This window comes from Crinia signifera, chromosome 12 (genome assembly GCF_055691185.1).
Source record: "Crinia signifera chromosome 12, ASM5569118v1, whole genome shotgun sequence".
NCBI classification, from domain to species: domain Eukaryota; kingdom Metazoa; phylum Chordata; class Amphibia; order Anura; family Myobatrachidae; genus Crinia; species Crinia signifera.
In genome coordinates this window covers 89,272,602-89,290,260 of record NC_139228.1, presented here as the reverse complement: position 1 = coordinate 89,290,260, position 17,659 = coordinate 89,272,602, and the positions used below count along the sequence as shown (strand labels likewise).

General features: G+C 46.0%; 1 long non-coding RNA gene across 1 annotated transcript in view; it reads right to left on the bottom strand.

The window, feature by feature from the left end:
• Window positions 1-2,090: 2,090 nt before the first annotated feature.
• The window catches only part of LOC146049318 (uncharacterized), a 36,741-nt gene continuing 21,172 nt past the window's right edge, over window positions 2,091-17,659 (bottom strand). Inside the window, exons 2-3 of the long non-coding RNA XR_014466104.1 lie at window positions 14,593-14,684; window positions 2,091-2,797 (exon numbers count right to left, since the gene is read on the bottom strand). This is a non-coding gene — a long non-coding RNA (uncharacterized LOC146049318). The remainder of the gene's footprint in view (window positions 2,798-14,592; window positions 14,685-17,659) is intronic.

The window sequence follows — 17,659 nt, the reverse complement described above, 5'->3', positions numbered from 1 at the left end:
AGGGGGAAATCACTCCGGATAAATATATGTATCCATATGTCTATATATGTTATGTATATTATGTGTAAAATAAAGTTAGTGTGACATCTATGGTCCTGCTAGGAGGGGGAGTCAGCCGCAGAAGCAATATTGATGGCCTTGAATTAACTGATTCAAACTTGCAGGGGAGGAGAGGTGCCCCTTGGGAGCAGGAGCCCAGCGGCAGATTACTCCATAAGGCCCCCTTACATTATGCGATTTGGGCACGATTTTGCCCGATTCGGATGAATCGGGCCGTGAAATCGTCCCAAATCGCATATGGTGACATCCCCTCCGACCCGATGCGCGGCCCCGTGCGCATCGGATCGGAGATGGGAGGTCGGACGGGCTGCACATAAGATTTGCTAAATCTTATGTGCTGCCCGGAGCCGTGCTCCCCCACAACAGGGGACCTACCAGAGTCAGGCGCAGGGAGCCGGGCAGCATCAGCGGGAGCAGGGGGGGCGGCGCAGAGTACCAGGGAGCCGGGCAGGAGAAGACGCTGCAGCAGCAGCACTTCAAAAAAAAAAAAAGGGCCATACAAACGCATAGGAAGCCATTCATTGGCTGAGACCTCTCTCAGCCAATCGCTCATTGGCTGAGAGAGGTCTCAGCCAATCAATGGCTTCCTATTCGTTTGTATGGGGTTTTTCTTTATTTTTGGAAGTGCTGCTGCTGCATCGTGTTCTCCTGCCCGGCTCCCTGGTACTCTGCGCCGCCGCCCCCCCTGCTCCCTGCCCAGCGGCTTCCTGCCCGGCTCCCTGCACCCCGACCCCCCCCCCTGCCCACTCTCTGTTTGCGGGCATATTCCTGCTGCTGTCCCCCGCTCCCATTGTCCCTGCAGCTCCCCGGGAGTGGCATGTGATAAATCGCATGCGATTTATCACATGCAAAACTTGGCACATGAAGTGCCATCGCATGTGATCCCTCCCGGGGAGCTGCTGGGACAATCGGGTCCGACTTGTCGTTATGACAAGTCGGACAAATGTAAGGGGGCCTTTACACCTCTGATTGAGATCTTCCCTTTCACATCACAAAAAGATGCCACCAGTTTTATGCTCCAGCCTCAGCATCGCAGCACATGAGACCTAACTGTTATTTCTCTTCTGAAATCATTGCTCCTCACCTCCTTCTCTACTTTCCGGCTGATGTTACACATCGAAGCGAGAGACCGAGACAGATTTTCATTTTTAATAACTGAAGGTTCAGGTTCCACAGTGAGAAGGAACACAAAGTGTCACCCCCAACAGAGTTTACTTATTAAACAGGCAGGAGAGATCTACTTACAAATCTCCAGATAAGACAACTCCAAAAATCCTGTTTGAAAAAGGTAAATGATCTGGACGGCGCTGCACATACATCAAAAGGTTCAACAGGAGAGAAATGTGCTCTAACAAGCGAAGTAATCCTTCAGGCCGGAGGTGTCTAGATAAAATACAATTTCTGGATTCATTGGCTCAGGAAACGCTAACACTTACTCCAGAAAGGATTATTTTATTTCTATATAAAGAAAAAAAAAACCTTTATCCTGCTAAGTAACAGTACGTTCATGATGGCAAGCTGAAAGGAAAAGTAGAAAAGAAAAAGATATTTTAATCATTAAAAATAAATACAGTCCCCGACTATACAAACAATACAAAGTTAGAAAAGGCAAAGAGAAAGTGTAAAAAAGTACCTGACCGCCCCCCCTACCCTCTCTCGGAGCTTCCGTTGGGTATAAATTCTCATTCTAGCACCTATAGATGAATTCAGGTTTCATATAGTGAACTAGAACTTGAAGCACTAATTCTTCTTCAGTGTTCTACAGTTTGGGCCATGATGGGGGTGGGACCTGGCAGCTTTAGGCATTTGCCTGGGGCGCCGGCCACTGGAGGGCGGTATTTGGGAGCAGCCCCCCCCATGGAGCCAGGTGAGCAGTAGGTCCCACTTGGCAGTGGCCGCATCCCCCCTCCCTCCCGGACTCGGTGGCGGCTGCATCCCCCCCCCCTCTCCACCGGACTCAGCAGCGGCCGCATCACCTCCCCTCCCTGGACATCAACCCCCCTTCCCACCGGCCCTGGGTGGGTCCAGGGTTGCCTACCCTCCTGGAAAGGCCGTGAGTGTCCCGGAAATTGGGTGCCCAAATCTCCTGCGACCCCCCCCTACAGCGCCGAGTGAGCCCTGGCTCATTCAGCGCTGCGAGCCAGGGGGAAATATTTTGATGGTGAATGTTTTTCTCCCCAGAAAGCCTGTCTAAATTGGGCCCTTAGTGCTTCATATCCACCATATTCTCAGTCTGCTGCTTGAAGTGAGGTGATCAGAACAGCTGTGGATATTTGCTCAGCAATATCTATTTACCTGTTCATAGGTGAAAGAAAAGGTCTGGTTCTAGATAATCCTTTTATACTGTACATTGTTGTACTACCCACTGGGCTCTGTTATACTGGATAACATATGATGTCATGTGTCCGACCACTGATCCCTATTGTGATGGCCCAGTGACACCAGTGGTAGAACCAGTGCTACGTTTGTTTTTAGCAGTTTATTTTTGAATGTGCAATGAAATGTAAATATCACAAATGAGACAATGATCACATGGCAACTGATGCGTTTAAGGTGTATCGATATCGATTTCGATGCCGGCATCAACTAAGAGAGAGGAAGAGATGGCACGGACACTAATTTTAGGGTCCATGTGCTCAAATCTACAATTTGACACCAAATAAAAAAATAATCCTGTTGACATTTCACTTCCATGATTGTGCCGATCTTTTGTCTCTGTCGACCTTTTGGGGTCAATCTAGAATGGAAAACAGACAAACATGAATTATATATGATCGATACAATATGTGTATGTAAAATGATGGCGGTCAACGGGGTCCGTGCAAAAGCGTCTGGAAGCTTATAGCACTGCGCTATTTGCCGGGTGGCGGATGGGAAGTTGATTTTGAAAAGACTGGCCGGGGGCTGATTGGCTGAATTCTCTCAGCCAATTAGCGTCCAGCCAGTGTTTTCAAAATCAGCAGATCCCTCCCCGCCACCCAGCAGATAGCGCAGATGCCACTGTATATGTCATTGGTACGACCTCACCTAGAGTATTGTGTTCAGTTCTGGAGGCCATATCTCCAGAAGGATATAAATACATTAGAGACTGTACAAAGAAGGGCAACTAAAATGGTGCATGGCCTACATCACAAAACGTACCAGGAAAGACTAAAAGATCTTAATATGTATAGTTTAGAGCAGAGAAGGGAAAGGGGGGACATGATAGAAACTTTCACATATATCAAGGGTTATAACAAGGTACAGGTGGTAGACATTCTTCACAGGAAGAGGAGCAGCAGAACACGAGGACATGCACTGACACTAGAGGGAGGAAGGTACAGGTGGGAGACATTAGTCACAGGAAGAGGAGCAGCAGAACACGAGGACATGCACTGACACTAGGGGGAGGAAGGTACAGGTGGGAGACATTAGTCACAGGAAGAGGAGCAGCAGAACACGAGGACATGCACTGACACTAGAGGGAGGGAGGTACAGGTGGGAGACATTCTTCACAGGAAGAGGAGCAGCAGAACATGAGGACATGCACTGACACTAGGGGGAGGAAGGTACAGGTGGGAGACATTCTTCACAGGAAGAGGAGCAACAGAACACGAGGACATGGACTGATACTGGGGGGGGGGGGGGAGGAAGGTACAGGTGGGAGACATTCTTTACAGGAAGAGGAGCAACAGAACACGAGGACATGCACTGAAACTAGAGGGGAAATGTGAGGAAGAATGACTTCACAGAAAGAGTAGTAGATAAGTGGAATAGCCTCCCATCAGAGGTGGTAGAGGCAAATACAGTAGTACAATGTAAACATGCTTGGGATAGGCATATTGATATCCTTACAAAAAAATAAGGATCAAATATGGTTTGAGGTAACGTTTAAAAAAAGGGGCAGACAAGTGGTTCTTATCTGCCGTCAAATTCTATGTTTCTATGTTAGGCTCCCAGCCGCCACTGTCCGGACCACACTGCGGGGTCTGGGCAGCGGCGGCTGGAAGCTTGTAGCGCTATTTGCATGGCGGTGGGAAAAGACTGACCAGACGCTGATTGGCTGAATTCTCTCAGCCAACCAGCATCCGGACAGTCTTTTCAAAATCATCTTCCCGTCCGCCACCCGGCAAGTAGCGCAGTGATAAAAGCTTCCAGCCACCGATGCCCGGAGCCCGCTGCACATAGGTATGTGGGGGTTGTTTGTGGGAAGGGGGGTGCTAATGTTTTGCCCAGATGCCTTGCCAATGTTGAGATGGCCCTGCCTCCCAACAGTCCAGATTAAAGTGGGACAGTCCTGCTATTGGAAACCATCCCGATGGTAGACATCCAGGGGGCAGTTGGGGGCTTGAGGTCACCACCGGTGCAGGGAGGGAGCGAGCGAGCTGGGGGCTCACCCAAGTTAACTCTCTCTGCACATTACATCTTCCCCACCTGCAGTGCAGCACAGTTTTGTGCATCTCTGAAAATTGCAGCTTTGATAACAAGAAGAACCCTAAAACTCTTTTGCATCTTCTTGATAATCATTATACATGAAAGTGGACTATTTCTACCAATGTATATAGCCTTGGAAATGTACAATAATAATAAATAAAAATACAGTCCTAATGTCTCATTCTCCTGATTTATTTAATGCAGATCAAAGGAAACAGTATTATAAAGAGAACTGAAAAGTATAACATTAGTGAACTGTGGTCTTTAAATGGTAGGGGGCTGTCAATGGTGTTTTTACTATTCCCAGCAGACCTAGAAACCTACAGGTTCTGACAGTTATTTATCAGGCGGTTCTAAAGAGCGTAACGTGCGCGTTCCCCTTACTACAGCTTGGACAAGTCACCTTGGTGCAGAACGAGAACAGGAAATGTGGAATATGAATTGTGCTTCATATTAGTATTATATTACCCTCTAGTGTTAGAGGAAACAACTACAGCCATGCGCACAGTACATCGCTTTATACATCATTATAACAGCAAATCATTGTGTTCCTTTAAGGCTGGTTTCCAGATTGGGGATTACTATTTTATTCACTCCGTATTTAGCACCTTACGCACTATGGGGCTGTTTCTGAGTTCTCCACTTATGCATATTGTGCTGCAAATGGTGCACACGATGCACACCTCCCAACTTTGAGGAGGGAGGAAGAGGGATGCTGGTGCGCGCCGGAGGTGCAGCTGAAAATTTTGGGGGCGTGACCTAGCAGGAAGGGGGCGTGAGCTATACTTGCGACGCTCCCATGAGGCCACACCCCTGGCTCCAGTCAAAATGTCAACATGAGTTTTTCCCATTTTTTTGAGCCGACGTGTGTCGACAGGCGATATTTCATGCCTTGCCATCCACTAGGGCGTGGTGGGAATATATAATGTGTGCCTGAAGCATGGTGAGTGCAGCAAGCCATGCAAGGGGACTCATACGGCTTCCATGTCGACTTACGTCGAAACCCGGGACAAAAGTCATGAAAAACTCATATTGCCTGTTGACCTTCCCATTCTTGACCAAGTGCTTGTATCCTCTTGCTGGATTCTCCTAAATCACTATATAAAGCACGCCAATAATAATAATAATAATAACAACAACATTATCAATAATAATTCATATCAATCCACCCAGTCGTTCCCCACCACCAAATTTCCACATACAATCGATCAGTCTACCAAGTATTGGGGAACAGTGAACGGCAGTGCCTCTGTGGTGTATATATAGGACTGCTGTGGTTGGGGAACAGTGAACGGCAGTGCCTCTGTGGTGTATATATATAGGACTCCTGTGGGTTTCTGCTAATGTCGTGTAAATGAGAAATCTATACTGTTCCCATTGGTCATGGCTGAGTGTGTACACCGATGATCCATTACATCAGGGCTTTCTACCATGACATTAAATTTTCATCCCTCTTGAGTTCTTTTGTTCTACTCAAGCCACTGCTGACCAGAAAGATGGAAATTATGTACAGGAGAGGAAACCGACAAGGCTTCTAGTTAGTGTTTCTCCGTCTGACAATTCTCCTTGTTAGCTGCCAATCACAAACCAGAATTAAACTTTTATCTTGGTGGCTTGAGTAGCTGGCTGGAGTTTGAGGACAAAGTCACAGAAGGACAATGCTTACTAACCTTGTGTTTCTTCTACGTACATAGGGCAGATGTGCTTGTACAATTGCCGTTATATTGGGCCTGGCAACTCAATATTGATAATACCATCTTTACTAAAACAATGTTATTTTGGACATTGGAGCAGGGGTCTTTAAAGTAAAACTGAACAACAAAACTTAAATAACACCCCTTTCACACAGACGGAAAAAAAACAGTTTTTTTTTTTTTGCCGGGTAGACCCAATGGCTCGGTGTAAAAGGGTCACAAAAAATTAACTTAGGTTTAGTGACCCAGGAATCCAATGCGGGTATTGACCAGGGTTGGACACATTGAGGAACCTTTATAACGGAGCAGTGTAGACAGGTGACCCGGGTCATATAACCCTAGTCCATTGGTTCCCATAGTGTGTGCCGTGTAACCCTGAGGTGCCTTGGGGTACTTGCAGGGGTGTCTTGGATTGGTGGTCCAAAAAAAAAAAAAAGATGGTCAATCTGAGAGGCAAAATCAGTGTTTGTAAATCATAAAGTATAGGGATGGAAATAAGCAAATTCTGCCCCTCACCGCATAAGTGAACCTAAGAATAACGTAGAAGCAAAAATTGACTTAGTTTAATATTTTTTTCAAAATTCCGCAAAAATAAAACTTTTTGGCCTATGGGTGCTGTGAAAAAAATCTTGATATTCTAGGGTGCCGTGAATTGAAAAAGTTTGGGAACCCCTGCCCTAGTCCTATTTACAGCCTAGGCAGGGCCGGTGCAAGGCATCTTGGCGCCCTAGGCAAACCTACAGCATACCGCCCCCCCCACCCCACCCCCCCCCCCAACTTCTCACATACACAATTGACTTTTAACATTTTTATTAGCTATATTTTAGCAAATACTAGTGCCCCTTACACATTATGCCACACAGTAGGAGCCAAACATCACATTTCGTGGCACAGTAGGAGCCAAACATCACATTACGTGGCACAGTAGGAGCCAAACATCACATAACGTGGCACAGTAGGAGCCAAACATCACATTACGCTGCACAGTAGAAGCAAAAAATCTGTGGCAGGAGAAGTTAACATTATGCTGCGGCGGGGAAGGTGGCGGCTATGTGTCAGGGGAAGGTAGCATTAGGCTGCGCCAGGGGAGGGTATGGCTAGGCTGTGACAGTTAAGGTGATGGCTAGGCTGCAGCAGGGGTGGTGATGGTTAGGCTGTCGTACGGGGTTAAAGTTAGGCTGCACACTCCCTGCTATGTTCCATCTGTGCAGTTACAGGGATGCAACTATTAAATAACGCCATCTCCCATGTGTATGCCGCTGCTCCCTGGAGTTACGCCACTGGTGTAGGGGAAGCCGGGTTGCAGCGGGCGCACATAGAAATGTATGGACAGTCAGTGATTGGCTGAGAGCTCTCTCAGTCAGAGAGCTCTCAGCCATACACTGGCTGTCCATTCATTTCTATGTGCAGGGAGCATGTCCATGACGCCAAACATTTATTCTGTGCTGGGCAGTGGGCACACACAGCTGTGCTAGTCCCCACACCAGCAGCTGCCTACAGACTGATTATTTGTTATAAATTAAGTACAGGCAGCACGGACTGGGTGGAGGGGGGCGGGCGGCGTCTCCGCCACCCGCTGGAGATTTACACGGGCTCAAGAGCATTGCTGTGTAGTGTAGCCTGTGTCCACCGCAACGGTGTCCAGCGCACTGGGGGGAGGAGGGGCAGTGGATTGCGGCTGACTAGCCTGCAGGGGCTGGAACGGTCGCCACCCGCCGCTGATGATTGTCGCTGGCTGCTGTCACTGATGACTGGGTGGCAGCCAGGGATGGGGATTGACTGTCAGCGGCAGCAAGTTACACGGGCGCCGGGGCGGGCTCCGGCGGGGGGGAATATAACTCACCCAATAGCTGCTGGCTCGCGTTGTTGCTGCAGATGATGAACACTGCAGCTTCCAGACTCCAGTCCAAAGTTCCTCCGTCAGTCCGTCTCTCCTCTGCAGTTACTTCCTACTGCTGGCTGGCTGCAGCACACTACCGCCCTCCAGTGGCCGGCACCCTAGGCAAATGCCTAAACTTGCCTAGTGGTGGCGCCGGCCCTGAGCCTAGGCAGCATTGGTAGAACAGTTAACATCGCCAACCCATAAATAATCCAGGTTGGATCCGCAATGTAATCAAGGACTGTCCTGGGTCTGACCCGGGTTGAACCATGTTCAAAATACCAGGTAGGATCAGGTAGGAGTGTGAAAGGGGTATGATGTACTTTAAATCAGAAACATCTATTCCTTAGCATGAAAGTTATGATGTATATGTTATACAGATGTTCCACAACCTATCTTCATGGTTTTCTGAAAATAGTAACATTGATGCCATTTCATACATATATACTGGCAGTTGTTCGATCAGTTTAGTGATATCACTCAGGTGTGTGAAAAGGAGGGGTTATACTGAGGGGTAGATTTATTATAGCGCTGCTAAACGCGCCACTATAACACTCCCTGCTTCGCCTCATTAGCGAGGCAAAGTAGGAGGGGAGACCGACAAGATGTACTAACATCTTGTCCGCCTAGCACTAACTCCCCCCTCCGGCGATGTCCCCTCCTGGAGACAGCTCATCAGATAATACAGATGCGCTGTCTCCTTCCCCCCGGCTGGCTCACTGCGTATGTGCGGGATCTCGCTACTCTCGCGAGATACCAGCGCAGCTCAGAGCCAGCAGCAGGGACAGCGCTGTCCCTGCTGTGGGCATAGGGCATCGCCGCCTGCAGCTGTCAAAGTCGATAGCTGCAGGCAGCGGGACGGTCAGCGATGCTGACCGTTCATAAATTAGGCACGCAGTACAAAATATCGTCCCTGCGCTATGCCTCCTGCCCCACAGCGCCGCACGTTAGACACCGCTCTGCAAGTGTCATAGATCAGGGGAAGCAATATCAAACACCATACCGCACAGGGATAGCGCATATTCCTCTGATCGCTGGGTAATAAATATACCCCTCAGTAAGAAAAAACACCTGGGGTGAAATGTAATAGGATGAGAGATTCAGAAAGTGAGAGATTTGGTAAGAAATCTCCAGGTTTTTTAAAGTGGCAATCATTTACACTGCAAAATCGAACTGGTTTTGCAGTGTAAATGATTGCCACTTTAAAAAAACTGGAGATTTCTTACCAAACCTCTCACTTTCTGAATCTCTCAACCTATTACATTTCACCCCTTGTTTCCCCCCAGCACACTGAGGGGTAGATGTATGAAGCTGTGATCAGGGAAGAGAAGTGATAAAGTGCCTGGTACTTTATCACCGGCCAATCATCTCCTGACTATTAAGTTACAGGCTGGGTTTAAAAATGGACAGTTAGGGGCTGATTGGCTGGTGATAAAGTACCAGGCACTTTATCACTTCTCCTTCCTTATCACTGCTTCATAAATCTACCCCTGAATGATATCAGTAACCAGATTTAAAAAACGCATGGTAGTAGAATTCAGAGATAAATGGTAAGCCCCCAAGTCATCGACAAGACTTCTGTGAGTACTGGGGTTCCCTATTGAGAAAACTAAAATGTTAACAAATGTAAGTGTTGAGAAGTCAGAGCTGTATATAAAAAGAGAACTAAAATGAATGAATGTAATTCACGCACCCTACACGCTGAGTGGGGGGGGGGGAAGGGCGGGAGGTGCCGGGCAGCACCATTAGCATATGGGAACGTCTGATGCGAATTTCACAGCCTTGCAAGTCAATCAGAATAAGGTCCTATATTCCAATTCAGACATGAGTTTGTCTCACCTTGTACAGTCTAGCCTAGTATAATATTTGCAAACTTTGGGGAGTAAAATTCTCTAAAATCCCTTCATCTCCAACTACCAACTCCTGCTAAGTCTGACTGAGATCGGAAGCGGGTTCTGGGGTTTGTACACCAGTGTGAAATTCCCTTTGAAGTGCAGCCTAGTAATTTCCCTACGGAAAAAGCAAAAGGAAGTGTATATAGTTTTCTTCCTCTTGGGAAATGAATTATCCTGGGCATCCGGAAAAGACAGAGCCTCTACTATCGTCATATTCTGGATTCTTAATGGCCTTCCGTTGAATCTTTGAAGAACCAGGCAGAACCACCTCAGCATCTTCTCGTATTCTGTGTCAAGGTTCCTGATCCATGGGTCACTCCCTGGCCCACTTCCAGATAGTGGCTTCTGGATTGAGGCGGAATGACGGTGCTCCTTCTGCAGTTGCTTATCTGAAAGTTAAGACAACTGGCAAATCTTCGCCTTGATTGTGCAGCTCCAGGTCACTATCTCAAGCATCTGAGAATGGAGAAACGGTGTTGGAAGTACCCAAGTCTTTACCACAAGAATCGTATTGTGTACTAACAGTTTCCCTTGAATATTCTCAGTGACCCAATAACTTTTCTGCTCTTCTTGATTCAGATGCTGCTGGAAGCTTCATCACTGCTGCACTAGGTCAAGAGCTGTGACTACCCACTGTGCCAGGGCCGGATTAAAGCAGGGGCAAAAAGGGTCAGTAACCCTTGTCAATGCCTAATTTTTCCCAGCATATAATTTCCATAATTATAACCATGCCCATAACATTAATATAGTCAGGGATAAATAATTTTTATCCCATATATGCCAAGTTTGGTCTCTAAATGTGTAGAACTATATTGGCTGTCAGATGACAGTTATTAGAATTTCATATCAAGTTGCACTCACATGTTACACAAGTTATAAGTTCACACTAGATTAAGGTACAGTAACAGAGGGGCGTGTCTATAGGCTATTGATAGAGTGTGATGAATGGTCTCTGGAAAGACAAAGGGATTCACCTGAGCCAGTCACAGGATACCGTAAACAAATGTGAATGAAAGGATCAACCCCTCCCCCTAGAAAGTTTCTTGGATAGTGAATGAAACACAAACACTCACTTGCTTTTGGAACCTTGCCCTGATAAGATGCAGTGCAACAGTCCTGGAGAAGATTGGAGAAGATTGGACACATGGCTTTGAGTAATGTATACTTGTAGGAATGATCGAATTGTGTACTAGGACCCCGGTTATGGAACATGGATTATGTTAGAAAGTAGGAGCAGTTAACTTCCATTCTTAGTTATTTTCGGACATTAACATGTGCTTAGGCCCAGAGTATGTTTACACATGGTTACACAAAGAAAGCTTCTGTCTGTAGTTGAGAGTGACCTGTATGAATGATGTTTAGCTAGGATCATTGAGATAAGGCATTGTAACAGAGGATCTGTTTGGCTTGTTAGATTGAGATACTATCCTATATCATACCAGAGGGATAAGCAGAATGAGGCCTGGAATCAATTGTAGACATGTGCTCAGGCCCCGGCCTGCAGTGTGTCCTTTGTGTAGGTAAACGGTTAACATTGGTGTTTGGACTGGCCCTTGTGTGTCCTAGTGTGATTGCAAAGGAGTTCTGTAGTATATTGTATGGATTCTTTGTATTCAGGTTTAGAGTGTGTTTGCTCAAAGGGAAGCATGTATTTGAAAGCATGTGTAAGGCTATGCGTGAGCATGAATGGACTCTTTGTATTGAAGAGTGTGAATGCTTTGTGTAATATCCAGTGAGAATATCTAGATAAACTGGCGGAATAAACCAACATATATGTAACAGGTGTTGTTAGCATGATGCTCGGATTGTGTGTGTAATGGCATGTGATGTGATTATGGTTATTAGTCCTTAGATTGTATAGTGCCATTTAAGTGTTTATTAGTCCTTAGATTGTATAGTGCCATTTAAGTGTTCTGTACAGAAGTACATTGTAGCTTAATGATATTCAAATAGTGTATGCTGCAGGGATAGTGTGTTTGATGAATGTGCAAGTTATATTCAGGATTGTGAATATCGCATGATGCAGGTTAGAGGTAATTTGGAGTAAATGTTGTGGACAGAAATATATGAAAGTACAGGCAGTTTATGTGTGATTGCCAGGCAGCTGTATGAGCCTGTAGATTGTTAAGGTTCCTTTGTGTGCCATGTGGAGGAATCCAAGATGGCGGAATGCCATGCGGCAGACTAACATGTGCTCTGGCCAAAATGGCCGACAATAAGGTTCCTTTGTGTGCCATGTGGCGGTATCTAAAATGGTGGACGCAAGGTTAGTTATTACAAAATGGCTGCTGCTCAATAGCCACGCCCCCCCCAGCACTGTATTCACATACACATATATAACACTGAGGTTAATTGTATTTAAGGATGCTGGAGTAAGTAATAATCATTATTAAGTATAATACCTGTATTGTTATATTTATTATCCATGATACAGTTTCATCTGGTTACACTTATAAATAATATTCATTGATTATAAATCTGGACATTCTCTTATTGATTGCGTGCGACATGAATAAATTAGATAGACTTTGCATATATAAATAAATGGACTTCCTTACCCTTTAGCTAGGGGCCCCTGTGGTTGTCATGTATTTAAAAAAAAATATATATATATATATATATATATATATATAATATATATATATATATATATATATATATACACACATATATTTTTTTTTTCAGCTAAAGGTTTTGTGCATGGCAGTAGGGTAGTGCTGCAGCTTCACCTATCTGCCAATGTGACAATGAATAATGGTGCTGAGCATGGGGTGCTACTTATGCACATTGCACACTTATGCAGTCAGTGTGCCTCACTGACTGCATAAGTGTGCAATGCATTACCAGGAGTTGACTATGTCCCATGACACTTTGTACAAGAGGGAAGAGGCTGAGAGGTTTTTGCTGAGCTCTGATTGGTGGAGCTCATTACATTCTTCTCAGGCCCATGGAGGACAGCAGCAGCAGCAGGCTCATCATGGGAGGGTTTTTAATCAGAGACAGCACTGGGACTGTGAGGTCTCCTACAGTCCTACAGAGTAAGGTGCAGAGGGATGTATGTATATATATATATATATATATATATATATACACATATATGTGTATATATAATATATAATACATATATATATGTATATATATATATACCCTGCAGTTACCCATTGACCAAGTTTACGCTGCCTTTACTCTGTGTTTTGACAGTGTAATATTCTTCCATGCAGTTTGCGGCCCAGTAATGACAAGTGCAAGGGCCCCCCCCCCCCGTCTAAAGTGCCCCCCAAAGGCTTAATCTGGCACTGCACTGTGCCACAACCCCAGATTGTTTGCATGATATCTCAGAATAGTTACTAGGATATATATAACATGTAGGAGTAGGACTCTTGCTTTCGGGAAGTAATACGATTCCTGTACAACTGAATCTTTTGTGAAGGAGCTTCCACCAATGCAATACAGAGACTCCCCTTAAGTGTTCAGTAAAGCTGGTGCCACCACATTGTGAATGGGATTGCTCAATCAATTTGGTTCCAGGGAAAACTCCTCCTAGGGGGCATACTTATCTGCGCATTCTTCCTGAGACTAAGGGACATTACAAATATATCCGAGAAAATCTTGAGAAAGGGTTTATCCACCGGTCCTTGTCTTCATTAAAGCCTAAGGACAAATCGGACCAATATGCCCTTGAGCTCCACCGGCAGCTCCCCGGGAGGCTTGCTTATGATTTGGCATTTTTACATGCGATTTATTGCATGTAAAAACTTCGGGGGGCGGCGCGCGGGGGGGGGGGAGCTGGGTCTGGGCAGCAGGGTCGGAGCAACAGCTGGTAGCTAAGGGGGGCAGCGGGATCTGTGCGGGGTGGGCAGCGGGGTCATAGCGGCGGCTGGGAGCTAGCAGCGGCACTTGCCGGGCAGGAAGTGGCTGGTGATTGTGAAAACCGGGACATTCCCGCGGTAATCGGGACTGTTGGGAGGTATATAAACCAAGCAGCAGATTTTCCAATGGGTAGAAGATGCACCTTTCACTATGTATTGTGTACATTTTGTCGTTGTTGAATGAACCTGTTATTTTTGGATAATAATAACATGTGGACGCACCCTGTGAATCTGTCCGTGGTGCACATAGCATACAGTCTACAGTGATATAAATACTTGCTGGCAGCCGGCCATATCCAGGGGCTTCTCAATGGCAGGATAAGCTGACACTGCCTGTAATTAGCACTGTCTCCTATGACCAGTTGACATTAATAAATGAAAGGGACAGAGACATCAGTCCCCAGAGCTTCACCACCTGAAGGGCATCCATGCATAGAGAGGAGAATAAAGTTAGCCTCATGATGCAGGAACAAATGTGCAATTAATTAAACAAATGTCCAATTAGGAAAGGTAATGGGGCAGCCGTCTCAGGGCAGGGAAACAGATCAGGATCCAGTGATGGGCAGGGATAATGCTACACACAGGGCATGAGTGACAAGTGCTGACATACAAGTATTAGACTCGGGTAACCCTTGCACTACGTGCTTAATGGAACACTTATTGTAAAGTCATTGTTACGTAAAGAATACAAGATTATTAAGGACATGATCTAAATGCTGCATACGGGTTCTATACTGAGTATGACTTCCCAAAGACTAATATTATATTAAATAACCACCTACCACAAACTACGAGCAGGGCAGTATAGAGGCTGGCCGGGCCCCGGTAGTTTTCAGAGGGCGTGACCTGATCACGGGAGGCGTGTCCATGTACCCTTAAAATAAAACAAAGACACAAATAGCATTTCAGGCATCTACCTGGCCACACTGCAGTCTAGCACATACCAGCATGTGTTGGTTTAAGAATAGCTGCTGATGCCAGGTTACGGGGGCCCGACTGGGCCCCTCTGTCAGACCTGGGTAATTAGTACCCCTCTCTCTTAGCCAGGGCAATAGAGAGCCTAGACTAGCCCAGGTGCTTTCAGGGGGTGTGGCCTAATAACAGGAGGTGTGGCCAAGCAACCTTAGAATAAAATACAGAGAAAAGGAAGCACTTTAAGCCCCTCCCTGGCCACACTGCAGCCCACCACACAGTATCATGTGCTAGTTGGAGAAGAGTTGCTGCTGCCGCCAGGAAATGTTGGACCCATTGGGCCCCTCCATCAGGCCTGGGCCCGGATAATTAGTACCCCCCCCCCCCTCTCTTTCAGCACCACTGGCTACAATTAGGGTGGCCAATCCTGGGATCGGGATCGGCGGGATCCCGGGATTTGGCCTAAAAAAGTCTGGGATTTCAATCCCGGGATTGGATTATCCAATCCCGGGATTTTCGGGATTAGACTGCGCATGCGCAGTCTAATGCCAGGCAGCGTCTGAGCACTAGCTCAGATGCTGCCTGGCTCCCGAATCCTGACCCCTGTGTGCAGCGATGCGTAGCGTGACAGTAGAGGTCACGCTGCGCAGCCTTCTGCTGTGCACGCCCCCTTCCAGTCTCCTCCGCATGTCGCCCGCCTGCCTCTGCCCGCCCGCTTCCTTTCCGGCCTGCGGCCTGGCTGCTAAGAAGGAGATGCACGAGCCTGGAGGCACCGTGAACCTCCGAACCCACTCCCGACCGGCCGGCCGCCCGCTAATGTAAGTAAATGTGTGGGTCGGCCGGTGTGGGGGTGGGTATGTGTGGAGCAGAACTGTATTAGGGATGCCAATCCTGGGATACCGGGAATCCCGGGATTGAGCATTTTTCAATCCCGGATCCCGGGATTGAAAAAATGCCCCGGGATTGGCATCCCTAGCTACAATAGTGGTTCCAAGTTTTTTGTTACAGGTTTCAGAAGAACCCTTCTCCTATTATTACTATTATCGTTTATTTCTATGGCACCATAAGGGTTACACAGCACCTAAAAATACACAAATGAACAACAACAAAAAATAATCAATAACAAATTACAATACGAGGCAATTTAGGATTAGTACATGGTATATAAAGACAGGTCGGACAGGAGACAGGACACTGAATTATTATGGTGGCACAGAGATATATATATATTTCAAGAAAAGTACATGAGAGAGGGCCCTGCCCGTGAGAACTTGCAGCCTAAGATGACATTTGCATCATGTTGGAAATGGATTTTCTGGGATTGTCTGTGGCATGCTGTCACAGCAGCGGTGGGCCGCAGGTAAGATCTGTAGACTTTGACGTCTCTGATGGCTGATGGATGACATTATTGACGAAGGTGCAGCAATGCATATTTGTTACCAGTTACCGGAACCTAAGCAGGCTAGTCCTGGTAAATAAACCATGAGTAAATAACAATTGGCCATAGCTGGAATAATATGAGTAATATATATTGGCATGGGTGAGCAGAAGGAGTGTCTTATATTGTAGAAAGGGAAAGCATTTATAATTGAGTGTTAGGTATACACAGTGACTGGGTTGGACTTCCCACAGGGGTGCAGGGGAAACCCCTGATGGGCCCCATTACCTCAGGGCCCACCCCCTACTCTGGGGATCAGGTTCCAGTCTGATCACGTGTGTTACATGTTTACTGCATATGCAATCTCTACTGGATGGTATAGCTTCTATGGAGGCTGGCCCCGCCCCTAAGTATGGGCCCCTATTACTGCATTCCCTCAGTTGGCCCTTCGTGCCCCAGTCCAACACCCTACAGTAAAGCTGTTTACAAAGAGTAAAATGGCAGCTATATGGTAATAATGGGAAGTGTGGAAAACAAAATTGCACCTCTATGCTATTAATGTATTGCGACCATCCTCTACGCCATTTTAACTACGCTATTTGCATAGTTCTAGTTTTAATCAAAATAATCTTTAATCGATCAAGGACGGACGTAATGCATTAATGTCTAAATCATAGTGACATTCCCACTATGTATTCCCCAAAGTATTGGGGAATACATGTATTCCCCAAAGTATTGGAATATGATCGTCCATACTTTTAGTTTAGTATTTTTGTAATCGCCGTCAGAGATGCACGGTCATTATATTAATTGCAATGCAATTAAATACAGGACCCTAGATATATATATATATATATATATATAAATGTGTATGTGTATAGAGACATGTGTGGCTAACCTCAGACAAAGGACTGCATGGCCAGGAAGTTACACTCGTGAACAGGAAGACACTCGCATGGAATGAAGAACCAGTGAAAATACGCCTGGTCTCTTTGCCTTACCCAATGACCACTAAGATTGACTCTCCCACCCCTTTGCTTTAAAAGGAACAACACTGTGATCCCTGGGCAGAGAAGAAAAATGTGATCTTACAGAGCACATACCTGGGATCCCGGGGAGAGAAAATGTTCCATCGCAACTATGCGTCTGTGACGGTAATTGATATTCATATATGTGTGTCTGTTGCATCATGATAAATGTGCCTGCGTTCGTTTAATATATATCTGTAATGTAAACTTTGTATACCCTAAATTGTACTGTGGAAACTGTTTCCTTTAAGTGTCTGTTACCCTTTGTGAACCATTGTCCATTAAGGACTACAATATACTAGGACATGGGGTTAGATCCGTGATCTCACCATAACTGATTGTCTGTGAGTATGAATTTCTTTATAAGTATATAGCGTATAAGACGCTTTAAAAAGGTTTTCTTAATCTCAATCAGCATAAGGTTAAAACAAGATAAAACACCGTACAATGGTTTGTGGTTGCATCTATCTCCTATATATTTGGCTACATCTGTCACTCAAAGTGGGTGTCTGTGTCTATAACGCTCTGTTC